This window comes from Haemaphysalis longicornis, unplaced genomic scaffold, assembly GCF_048455015.1.
Source record: "Haemaphysalis longicornis isolate Haplotype H1 unplaced genomic scaffold, Haemaphysalis longicornis Haplotype H1 scaffold_1, whole genome shotgun sequence".
Classification (NCBI taxonomy): Eukaryota; Metazoa; Arthropoda; class Arachnida; order Ixodida; family Ixodidae; genus Haemaphysalis; species Haemaphysalis longicornis.
Genome location: NW_027526203.1, coordinates 247,232,552 through 247,245,769, shown reverse-complemented (window position 1 = coordinate 247,245,769; position 13,218 = coordinate 247,232,552). Strand labels below are relative to the sequence as shown.

Below are 13,218 nucleotides of genomic sequence, written 5' to 3'. Positions count from 1 at the left end.
CGGGGCCCTTCAGGTAGTAAGAAAGGTTTGCGAGCATTGCTGTGTTGTTCCAGCGGTAATGAGGGCTGACACGCTCGTACATGCTGATCCAATACTCGATGTCAACATCATCTGTGCCGTTGAACGTACCAGGAGCTCTGAGCTGGGACACAATGATGATGGGTGCTGCCGGTGCCGTTTCTCTGTTGGACGACATGGTCTGATCACCGATGTGGCGTCCGCTACGTAGCTCCGTGTATGGGAAGCCTGCCGAGGGGGATCACACTGCCACCTTTACCATAAGATGTTACGAGGTTGGCGAAAGAGTGGTGGTGTATTCAGACGTATTTACAGGTTATTTACACAAGTTACAGAAAGGGAAGTCACAGTGGTAGCAGGCTTCTGATCGATAGCGCACCTCGTCTGCCTCTACTTCTCCAACATCAGTTGTTGTTTTAGTTGTCGTTGTTGCGCCTTTATGTATGGCACATACCCAATCAGGAGATAGGCCAATCAACAGAAGACAGTGAATATAAATAAATTCTTATTTAATTACTAGGCGCTTAGAAAAGATAATTTAGGCCAGTTGGAAAGAGTTTTGGATCCACAAACGACAGAAAGAGAAAACTGAAAATTCAAGGCGGGAGAAACCAATCCCAATCATAAAGTGGATCTAAAATTTTCAATATAGCGCAGGAGAGCAGAGCATACATGGTTGGTTGGTTGGATCCGGAACGAGAATGGCGCGTACCCACTCTGGGGGATTGGCCAAGTCTTATTGTGATTTCACTGCTGAAGAAGCTTAGTAATTAGTTTCAAACGAAGGGAAAATAGGGTACAGTGATGCTAACAATTTTGGAATCAAAAGAAATTCAATACTACTGTACCAACAGGTATTTCAATAAACGATTAAAAATGGGTTGAAGCTATTGATTAAAAGGCAAGCGACCTGTTTCGGCAATATATGAGTGAAGAGCGCGAAAAACATCCCCGTTGCACCGACCAAGCCCGACTGCCCCAAATGACAATAAATTAGGCACTGACAAGGCGAGACCCAGGCGCCGGAGGGGAGCCTCCAGGTAACGATTTCGGAGGGAAGAGAACCGCCGGCAAGACAACAGGAAGTGGTCAAGTGTTTCCTCCTCTTGACAGGAGCTGCAGATGGCCGATGGCGCTATGCGTGCACGGTGTAGATAAAAATTCAAATTAGGTGTTCGACATCGAAAGCAAGTCAGTGTGACCTCGCACAGCCGAGACTGCGCAAAGTCACACTTCCAAGAGTACCGGAGATGCTCAATGTCTGGGCAGCCAGCGCTGCTGTCTGGTGGGAAGCTGTCCAGTGAACTGTACCTTCGAAACCTAGTTCCAACAACATAGGCTATCGGGGGCACAGTATTAACGAGAGAACCATCCAGTGCTACTCCTGCCAGGTAATCAGCAGTTTCGTTAAGTTCAACTCCTCTGTGCCCTGAGACCCAGACCAGCCGGATTTCCCTGACATGTGCCAGTAAGCATCGACAGCGATCGGCGAAGTGGAGAAACGGTTGGTGAAGATAAGGCGGAGCAAACCGAATAAGAATCCGTCACAATGATCACCTGGGGATGCTCTTCGCTGAGCTTTCGAAGAGCGAGCGCGATTCCCTAAAATTCTGCCAAATATATTGACGTGAAATTTGGAAGACGAAGAGGAAATGCCCAGTCAAGCGCAGGTGCAAAGATACCTACACCAGCTTTTTTGTCTCGAACAGAAGCATCTGTCGCTATAACCACATGCGTCGCGAACTCTTCTAGGTAGTTTTCTAAAAGGCCAGATATCGTTCTCTCCGGAAAGCATTTGGAATTGGAGGGGAAAATGTTGACGAAGTCAATGTCCACCATCGCAGTGCGATAGTCAAACGTAGGTACAGATAATATGTTGATATTTAAAGGGGCGAGCAAGGACTGGACGAACACTACCTGTGGACGCTTGCACTTGGGCCATGATTGGGCAAAAAAGGACGTTGGGGAGTGCACAAAAACCATTTGTGATCGTGATATAGGCAACTCCGATATAGGCAGCACGAAGGTATGCTTCTACTGCAACACCTTGAAACGAGATATCAGAGGAAGGATTCGAGCCGCCTCCCAGTACAATACCCGAATGGGGACGTACCTTGGCAATCCCAAACACAATAGCAAAGCTTACCTTTCTAATGTAATCAATGGTCGGGGCTTGTAGAACGGATAACTAGAAAAAAGATACAGCCGAATTCCAGAAAAGGGCGCACGTACATGCGATAAAGCATAAGGAGGACGTCTCTGCGCATACCCGATTTCTTATTACAATATCTCTTCAACACGGATACCGCTCTCCCCCCTTTCACCGCAATGAAGTCAATGTGAGGACGCCAATTCAGAGTGCTCTCGTACAAAACTCCTAGATATTTCAGAGAGGTAACCTGCGGTATTGATTTCTGTCTGTATGTCAGATCAATCAAAACTGGGTCTTTCACTGGGAATGCCAAGAGTGCACACTTGTCGACATTTAAGGATAGGTAGAGGCCATCCAGCCATGACTCTAAGGTCGACATATAAAGCTGCAGTGACTGAAACAAGACATGTACATTGCTTGAAGAGCTAAAAGACGCCGGATCGTCAGCATACAAGTAGGACTGTACGCCCGCAATAACGGGAACCTCGCTTAGTAAGACATTAAATAAAACCGGAGAAAGAACGGATCCTTGAGGTAAGCCTCGCGTTTGATTGTAATGTGAGGAGGTAACGCCGCTCTGAGCAATAAAGAATTTGCGACCGGTTAAAAACATCCTAACCCACGAAGTAATATATTCGGGAAAACATAATCGATACATCTTTTCTAAAAGTATGCCATGTTCCACGCAATCATATGCTTTGGCCACATCCAATGTCACAAGCGCTGCGGCCTCTTTGGAACGACGAGCCAGATGAAGGCGGCTCTCTAGGTCTATGTGCGCCGACCATATCGAGCAGCCTGGCCTGAAGCCCACCTGCCGAGGACTCAAAATGTTAGCACTATTTAAAAACTTTTCGATTCTGGCCAATAAAACCCTCTCAACAATTTTTACAAGATTAGACGTTAAGCTTATCAGCCTAATGTTATCCAATGAAAGACGTAACCCAGGTTTTTTAGGCAAGGGAACAACTTTCGACAGACGCCAATCGAGAGGCACCCAGGAAGCGCGCAGAGAGTGGTTCACAATATGCAGGAGGTCTTCAGGCGACTCCGTAAACATCATCTTTATCATTGGGACAGTAATACCATCTGGGCCTGGTGCTGCATCGGGTACACGCTGTAACACATCGTATAACTCTCCCTTCGTAACCTCTTCAAAGTTAAGAGGAGCCGGGCCCAGGACAGGGGAGCCATCGGCCGGTGGGGCCAGTACCGGGTAGCGGGAAGTGAAACGAGCCTGCAGTCTTACAGCCAACTGATCAAGATGAATTTTTAAGGTTGTTGGCGTATGCATGAAGGAATCAAGGTTTGGTGAGCTGTGGCCATTTTTTCTAATTCGCAAGAACGAGAAGAGCGCACGCCTATTACTAGTTTTCGAGAGGAAAGAGAAGCGGCTTGTGTTATATATCTCTTTTGTCCGTGCAACAGTACGTTTGAACACAGCGCGAAAATACTTAAAATTGCTCCAATTTTCGGGAAACTGGTTATACTGTAATTTTTTCCACGCTGCTTTTCTTCGACGGAAATCCCTCGTACATTCCTCATTCCACCAAGGACTGCTTGGCTTCCCTTTAACCGAAGAAATCGTAAATTTAGCTCGAGTGGCCGAATCCTGAATTACTGATATAAGCTCCTTGGCACGAGCGTAAATTTCTTGAGTTGGTATCGAAGCTAATCCTGAACGCATTAAATTTTCATACCGATTCTATTGACAAAGGAGTGCTTCCTACGGGTAACGTGTTTCCTTGCGCGAATATCAAAAACCAGGGGGATGGGGTCACTAGATGTAGCACAGTCTGCCGTAGACCACGCAGCAACAAGACCCGGCTTCGCAAAAGTAAAGTGCAATACCGACTTACTCTGGCCGCGCAGACATGTAGCCGCTTTTGAGTTCTCACAGGAGAGAGAGTGGTCGCTAATCCACCCCCATAAACGCCTCTTGCAAGCATCAGTACGATATCCCCAGTCCACATGATGAGAATTGAAATCCCCTGCTAATATGACATGATTTTTACAAGCCACCAAAGCTGCATCCAGTGAACCAGTCGATGTCACCCCATATGGAAAGTATGCATTTACAAGGGAGAATGAAACATTTCCTGGTAATTCGAAGTCAACTGCAAAAATTTCACTCTCAGATGAGAGAGAAACAAATGACATGTGTGCACTATGGCAGAATTTTTGCGATACTAAAATCAATAACCCTCCACCTCTACCTTGCCTGTCCAAACGAAACGAGCGGAAATTTGGAATAAAAAATGATTTCTGGGGAGAAAGCCAAGTTTCTTGAAGTAGGATAACGCCAGGGTGGTATTGAGCCACAAGCCAATTAAGATCAGGAGAAGCAGAGAAAACAGAGCGGCAATTCCATTGGAGTACTCGTATACTTGTCATTGTTAGCCAAGCTGCGCCGATGATATGGCCTATTGTAGTATGTCGTGCGGCTGATTGGAAGACTGCACAGAACTTTTTGGATTTTTGGTATTCTTTGGTTTGGAATCTTTGCTTACCTCCCCATCAGTGGGGGAGAGCCTGCGCTTTTGGGCCAGTGGGGAAGACTGGCCTACCTCCATCTCATCCGAGTCCTCAAAACAAGCGGACGACATTTCTTGGGACACAGGAAACTGTCCTAGATCAGTGACTGCTGCATTTTCATCTTAAGGGGATGGCATGTTTACAAGAGGAGTAGGCGGGGAGACCCGAGTGCCGCCCGGCAGCGATGCCGAAGGTGGCAATGGGGCTAGATGAGCCGATGCTGAGGGAGGTGCTGCTTCTGCTAAGTCAGCATTATTCAGTGAAGGTGGTTTCACACTTGCGGCACCTAAAATGGAGCCAATTCCTGCAGGTTGAAGTTGAGAGCCGGAAGAAATCGCTGAGAACATTTGCAAAAACTCTGCCATTTTCAGAGTCATGGCTTGCATTTGACTCATGCACTCGGACAGAGGCCCTATAAGTGGCTGTATAATGGTAGTCAAGGAGTTCACTACTGAAGCATTGATCATGCTGGTAATGGACTGCTCGCTGACAGAGTCCTGGCGGGAGGCCACAGTAGCATAACCACGCGCCCTTTCTTTGACCGCCGCTACAGCTTCCCCACGTGAGTACCTTCTCTTCTCTATGATTTCCAACACACTGGTTTCCTGAGAACGAGTCGGACAGTTGGAGTAATCAGCCGGGTGCGATCCCTGGCAAAGGCAACATCGGGGTTCAGCTGCTTGGCACTCGGAGGCAGCATGAGCTCCTCCACACGACACACACCGGGAGTTCGATTTGCAGCCTTTGATGCTATGGCCGTATCTCCAGCATTTGTGGTATTGGAATTGCCGAGGCTGAAGAGGTTCCACCCGGAACAGCAAAGGCCATGCCTTAATCTCCGAGGGGCAGGTGATTCCCGCAAAAGTCACGATGACGGATTCCGTTGGCATCTTTCTGTCGTTGGCTGTTCTGCTGCACCGGAAGACCGAAATGGCAACCGCCGCTGCGAAACTATTCAGCACCTCCGGTGGACTCAAGTCCTTGCTAACTCCCCTCTTTCGAGCATGCAAGGTGAGGAGGAATAAACGCTGTCACCGGCAATGAGGAGAACTGAGTACAGGCTAGAATATCCATGACGCAGGTCTCGTCAGACGACCGGACGAGTAAGTATTCATGGTGACGGTGAGCAGCGACACCGCGGACCCCGAGCTCCCAACATAAGCCGTGTCCAACCGTGGCGACGTGTTTAAAGGTGAAGGGTAGAAGCCGTAAACGGTGGCCGTCGGAGCCTTGGTCAAGCTCCGGCCGATGGGCTCCCTGCCTGTCTACCAGGCAGGGAGCTCCGGGACCTCTTTGACTACCAGGGTAAGGTCAAAGGAGAAAGTACCCCCGTCTCCCTGCTTTTATACTATGATTTATGGTATTGTCTAAAACCCCCTCCAACCGTGATCGGCCCCCTAAAAGGGGCCGCACCGAAGTATCGTTTCCCCCATTGCCATCTTTGACATTTCCTGAACCAGATAATTTTTCTAGATTTCTTGTCATGGAATCGCTCAATCCAACCCACCCTCTTGCATCTCAGTCAGTCTTCTTGATCGCCAAGTATCTTGAAGCCATAGTAGGAAAATCGTATAAATGCAAAAAACAAAGGTCTGGTGAACTCTTAATTGAAATAAATGACAAGGAACAGTCTGCAAAGCTTCTAGCTCAGACTAGACTCGCTGATCTTGACATCCGGGTCACACCGCATCGGAGCCTCAACAGCTCGCAGGGTGTGATATCCGAGACAGACCTCCTGAACGAAACCGATGCGGATCTCCTTGCCGGCTTGAAGGATCAGGGCGTCACTGCCGTGAGACGCATCACTATCCGTAGAGACGACAAGGAGATTCCCACCAAGCACATTATCTTGACCTTTGACCGCGCAGTTCTCCCACAACATATATATGCAGGTTTTATCCGGTGCTCAATACGTCCGTACATCCCGAACCCACGGCGCTGTTTTAAGTGCCAGCGGTTCGGGCACGGTACGAACTCTTGCCGTGGCCGAACGACGTGTGCGAAATGCGCGGCGCACGATCATCCTAGTGACAACTGCCAATCCGATACCCTCACTTGTGTAAACTGCGGGGGACCGCATGCAGCGTACTCCCGCAAGTGCGAAAAGTTCCAACTCGAAAAAAAGATCATCAACATCAAAGTAACCGAGAACATCACCTTCCCAGAGGCGAGAAAGAGGTTCGCCTCTTTCCCTCTGGGGAGGTACGCTGACGCGGCTCGCCGGGGGGCGGAGCGGCGTCTGGTGTCCACAGGGACCCAGTTCAGCGAGTCTGACCTGGTCCCGCCCCCGCCCCCCGCTGGGTTGCCTCACGCAGCCCAACCCGGCACCACGCCGCTTGCTGAGGCAGCAGCGGTTGTGGCGCAAACCACTCCTGTCGGGACCGGTGCCGCTCCCGCCTCTGTCTCCCCGTCATCCAGTGCGTTGGAGGGTACCGAGGTGATGGACACCACGGGCCCCGCACCGGCTCCCACCGCCACCGCACCGCTTGTGCCACCTCTGGCGCCCCCGACGGTGGCGGCTCAAACGAAGGGCTCCCGAAGGGGGGCCAAGTCCGGGGGGCCCGGTCCGTCGGGCACCCCTCGGACATCCGACGACGAGATGGACGTCGGGCCGTTCCTGCCTGCAACGCAGCGCAAGGAGCGGCCACCGACTTCCAAGCCTACAGAAAGGCCCAAAAAGCCCAATCCAAGAGTAACAGCCCCGAAAGACAACACATGAACACACACGAACACACACATTCCAGTCATTCTTAAATTTAAATAATGGGAACAGAAAATATTATCCAATGGAACTGCAGAGGCCTCCTTAAAAATCTTGACGATGTGTATGAGATTCTGCATGCCAGTCAGCCAAGTATTATGTGTCTCCAGGAAACCCACCTCAACTCTAAACAAACAAATTTCTTAAATAGGTACATGGTATTCAGAAAGGACAGGGTTGGCTGCACCCACTCTTCAGGAGGTGTGGCCATTATCGCCCGGAAATCATTAGCATGCCACCCTGTCACTTTAAACACTGTCCTCGAGGCTGTAGCGATCCGTACCATAATATTTAACAGGTTGATAACGGTATGCTCTATTTACATCTCTCCTGATTTTGCACTTCTGAGCTCTGATTTCGAGGCACTGGTTGACCAGCTGCCCGAACCATACATACTAACAGGCGACCTTAATGCGCACAACTCTCTTTGGGGCTCCACCAGAACGGATGCCCGAGGTCGCCTGATAGAGAAGTTCCTTACATCCTCCGGAGCATGCCTTTTCAACAAAAAACAGCCTACATACCATAACTTAGGACATAATACATACTCGCATCTTGACTTGGCTATTGGTTCCGCAGTTCTCTTTCCTTGTCTTGAGTGGGGTGTGGGCACAGACCCATATGGTAGTGACCATTTCCCCACTTCATTAACATATATAGGTATAGGCCCGAGCAGTCCATCTTCCCATAAAAGGTTTAATGAATCACAAGCAAACTGGAGCACATTCACACAAATATCTCAACTACACCACACATCCATAAAACACCTACACGTAGAGGAAGCCGCCCAACTCGTCACGGCTCACATCCTCGACGCCGCCGAAAAGTCCATTCCCCAGGCCTCCAGTGGGTCCTGCTGCCCAAGGAGGCCCTGGTGGAACGAGGACTGCAGGCGGGCGCGAGAGGCCCAGAACAAGGCGTGGGGTGTCCTTCGCCGGTACCCCACGTCAGACAACCTCATTTCTTTTAAACGGGCAAAGGCTTTTGGGAAGCGAGTGCGTCGTGAGGCGAAAAGGGAGAGTTGGCGCACCTTCCTCACTTCCATCAATTCATACACTGATACACACAAAGTCTGAACACGAATACGAAAACTAAAAGGACAACAGACACACAGCCTGCCCCTGGTTAGTACAACAGGGGACACACTGGAAGACCAGGCTAACACACTTGCACAACACTTCGAACACGTGTCCAGTTCAGCACACTACACAAACACTTTCATGAAACACAAAACATCTGTAGAAAAGAAGTCCCTACGTGATAACAACAAGTCGCACACTTCTTACAATTCTTGTTTTTCAATTCATGAGCTGAAGGTTGCTCTGAGCACATGTAAGACGTCAGCTCCAGGTGCAGACAAAATCACATACACCATGATACAACACCTACACCCAGACACTCTTGAAACACTCTTACACCTATAGAATAAAATATGGCTTTCGGGGCACATTCCTCGCTCTTGGAGGGAGGCCATAGTAGTGGCTGTCCTAAAGGAAGGGAAGGACCCTTCCTCTCCTGCCAGTTATCGCCCCATTGCCCTGACAAGCTGCCTGTGTAAGCTCTTCGAGAAGATGATAAACAGGAGACTTGTGTACTTCTTAGAGTACAATGGTCTTCTCGAGGGCTGCCAGGCGGGCTTCAGGGCGGGGCGATCTACCAACGATCAACTCGTTGCGTTAGAGTCTTATATCAAAGATGCCTTCCTCCACAAGCAGTACTGCATGACGGTCTTCTTTGATCTTGAAAAGGCGTACGATACTGCTTGGCGGTACGGCATCCTTAGCGACTTGAATACCTTTGGCATGTCGGGTAACATGATGAACACGCTTGCCAGTTACCTGTCTGAAAGAACGTTTCGCGTGCGAGTTGGAACTGCACTTTCTAGGGTTCATGTGCAGGAAAACGGCGTGCCGCAAGGTGGAGTTTTAAGTTGCACCCTTTTTATTGTAAAAATGAATTCTCTTCAGAAGGCACTGCCACCATCGATCTCCTGTTCAATCTATGTAGACGATATTCAACTATCCTTCAAATCGTGTAACTTGTCTATCTGCGAGCGCCAAGTGCAGCTTGGTGTGAACAAGCTAGCCGTCTGGGCAGATCGCAACGGTTTTAAATTTAATCCAGGAAAGTGCACTTGTGTTCTGTTTTCTAAGAGGCGTGGCATGCGGCCGGATCCAGACATTCGACTCCACGGTGCCTCTATTCCTGTCCAAAAGGAACACAAGTTTTTAGGTATAATCTTTGACGAAAAGCTCACATTCATCCCACACATAAAACAACTAAAACATAAATGCCTAAAAACAATGAATATCCTGAAGGTTCTCTCGCACATCTCTTTTGGTGCTGACAAACAACTTCTGTTGCGTGTTTTTACCAGCTTGATAGGTTCACGGTTGGACTATGGCAGCGTTGTCTATGGGTCAGCCACTAAAACATCCCTCAGAATGCTGGACCCTGTGCTTCATCTAGGGCTCCGCTTGTCGTGTGGCGCCTTTCGGACTAGTCCAGTCGAAAGCCTGTATGTAGAGTGCAACAAATGGAACCTACAACGTCAGCGAGAATACACAGACCTCCTTTATGGTTTTAAAATTTCATCCATGCCTCACCATCCTTTTAAATCAGTTTTTCATGATACCTCCATGACTGAACTCCTTTTAAATCGACCATCGTTCTCTGCGCCCTTCTCTTACAGAGTTAGAGAGGAAGCGTCAGAGCTTGCTGTCTCCTTTTTCAATACCATCCAAAGTTCTGTAACAGATTTCATAGCACCATGGCATCTCCGCCCTGTCTCATGCGACACATCATTCACACATGTAGATAAAAACCGAGCTCCCACATGTGCAATTCTGCAGCATTTCTTGTATTTGCAGCAGAAGTATGAGTGCTCTGAATTTTATACGGATGCCTCTAAGACTTCCACCTCTGTGTCCTGCGCGGCGCATGGGCCCGGCCTTAGTGTCACCAAAACTCTGAATAGTCATACTAGTATATTTACGGCAGAGGCTTACGGTGTACTTCTTGTTGTCAATCATATACTTCAAAGTCACATCCCACAATCCATTATATATACAGACTCCCTCAGTGTCGTGCGGGCGTTGTCGTCAACAAAGTCTTCGAAAAATCACGTTGTAAATCTAATAGTCAAGGGTATTATGTCGGTGTATGTACGCAAGTTTGAACTGGTTCTTTGCTGGGTCCCTGGCCACAGTGGTATAGCCGGGAACGAAGCAGCGGACCGAATGGCTGCTGCTGCTACACTCTCGAATACAGTAGACATAACCACATTACCCTACACCGACGTGAAACCACACATCAGACAACAACTTCGCAAAACATGGCAAACGCACTGGAGTGAACAAACAGACAACAAGTTACACGTAATAAAACCACACTTGGGACCATACACCACCGACACACGTAATAGATACACTGAAGTCGCCTTGGCTAGATTACGGATAGGGCACACTCATGCAACGCACTCACACCTTCTCACGGGGTCTCCAAGACCTCTGTGCAGCAGGTGCGGAGAGGCCCTATCCGTGATCCACATCCTCATACAATGTAAGGCACTCGACATTACACGACGAAAACACTTCCCACAACTACATACACGACATATTCCACCACACCCGTCATACTTCTTAGGAGATGAAGCCATGTTCTCTGTTCAGCGAACCTTAAGGTTCCTATCTGAAGTTCATTTCTTACAACTCATCTCTTATCACCCATAGCTTTACCCCCGGTCCAATACACCAGCCACCTTATTTAATTTTTAACCACTCTTGTTCTTCACCCTGGCCCTTTACACCAGCTGTGCTCATTGTTTTTAACTGATTTTATTTCGTGTTCTCTCCTATCAAATCACTTTGTGTTTGGCGCTCTTTGCCCATGTCGGCCTTGCGCCAATAAAATCAATTCATCATCATCAACGACCGGACGAGTATGCCACCCCTGTCGAACGGTCTCACCTCCGAGATCTTCCTGAAATGCGGAGTCACCCCTTGCAGGTCCACTTGAATGGCCTGCGGATTATTGCGCCGAATTTCGCCCCCGTTTGTTGGAACCAGAGCCACGGGGATGTTCCGCACTCCTCCGTTGAGAAATGCCTCCACAGACAAGTCCTGCATGGGGAGGAAAGCCGACCAGGGCGAGGAACCCTGACCGGGGGAGTTGAAAGACATCTCCCTTACCAATAAACTAACTCACAAAAAAACAAAAACCCTTCAAGGCTGAAAATCAAAGCCTCTTAACCTCAAACAAACACAAAACCACTCAAAAACTCGGCCAAACCCCACAGAGGAGCTTCTTTCCTTGACAGGAGAGTTGCGCTGACGTGTTGCTGCGAGCATTCCAGCACCGGCATCCCGGCGGCAGAACCCCCTGTCCTGCTTCATCTTCATCCCTCACAAGCACTCATCCATCCTATCGAAACGCCACGAAACCATATAAAAAATTAAGTACCCACCTTCCATCTTTACGTCTCCCTCCTACCGGATATAATACATAAAATTATGTAATTATGTCAGAACTTGTCAAGGTGGGCCGGCAACTGCAAATGGAGGTAATTAGAACGTGTCCGTGTATTTTATTTTGTAACCCGCATCGAGCAACAGTACTTTAAACCATAGAGTTTCTTAGTAAGTATACTAGAGAGGAAACTGCGCCTGGTAATCCATGTTGTCGTGGGGGTTTATTGAAAGAATCTCGCTTTTGGCTTGGGCTTGGCATGGTAATTGAATTCTTAAGCGGTTTTGGGGATTTGCTTTCTTCACTATGCATTAACACGTCTACGAGCTACGAGGAAGCCGAAATCCTTCTTGTTCTGTGGTAGCCGTGTTCGGTGAAACAGCAGGCAGTGCGTGACCGTACCTGACGTTGGTCATGCCACAGTCGAAGGACGTATGACTGAGCGGCTAATATGCCACCGCGAAGGTTGTAGCTGACGAAAAAAAGAAACAAAACGTACTTCGACGAAGACAAGATACGACAGATACGGGCGCCTGTATCCGTCCTATCTTGTCATCGTCTGCCATGTTTTCTTTTTTCTTCAAGCATAAACCAACTCTCTCAGCAGCAAGTTTTGTTAAACTGTAGCTGACTGTCGGTGCACCGTTCATCACGAAGGCGTCGTTTTCATATGCACGTTCAAAAAAAAATTTCCAAACTCTTCAAACAGCCTATAATTTAGTATAATCGTAAAATAAAAAATAAGAGTCTCTAACGAGTTTGCCCCCCAAATATTAACACTGTTCGTAACTACCACCTTGGCTGCAGAATAGCAGGCCCAACCGTTCCGGCAAAAATACGCTTTACTTCTTTTTTCCTTAGTTTTAAAACGGCCTGTTTTATTTCCCACTTACATAACTGCACACTATTCTTGGCATTTTTGCGGCACCTTGTTTAAATTGGCGGTCACTTAAACGTTTCAGTCCAAGCCAATGACGAAATTAAGGCGAGCGCATGATGTAATGGCTGTCCATGACGACACAGACGGCCTTGATGTGAGCCGCATAGACGCTAGCGCTAGATTCCTCTCTAGTGTATATTGTAAGAAACTCTATGCTTTAAACCTTGTCCCAAATATGTATGGGGCAGTTTCGTGTCATGGCTCCTATTTAATACTTGAGCGCGTTTACCAGCCCCCACCCACCAGTTTCTTGGGTGACGTATGTGGCATGCGAGGAGCGGGACGGAAAATGAACTTCTTTAAGGGAGGATCAGAGTGAGGGGCGCCATGACAAGCGGGGTGAAC

The 13,218-nt window shown here is 48.4% G+C and overlaps 1 protein-coding gene across 2 annotated transcripts in view; it reads left to right on the top strand.

Moving 5' to 3' along the window:
• The window catches only part of LOC144143603 (argininosuccinate synthase-like), a 200,824-nt gene that overhangs the window by 152,279 nt on the left and 35,327 nt on the right, over positions 1-13,218 (top strand). The gene's annotated exons all lie outside the window — the stretch shown is intronic.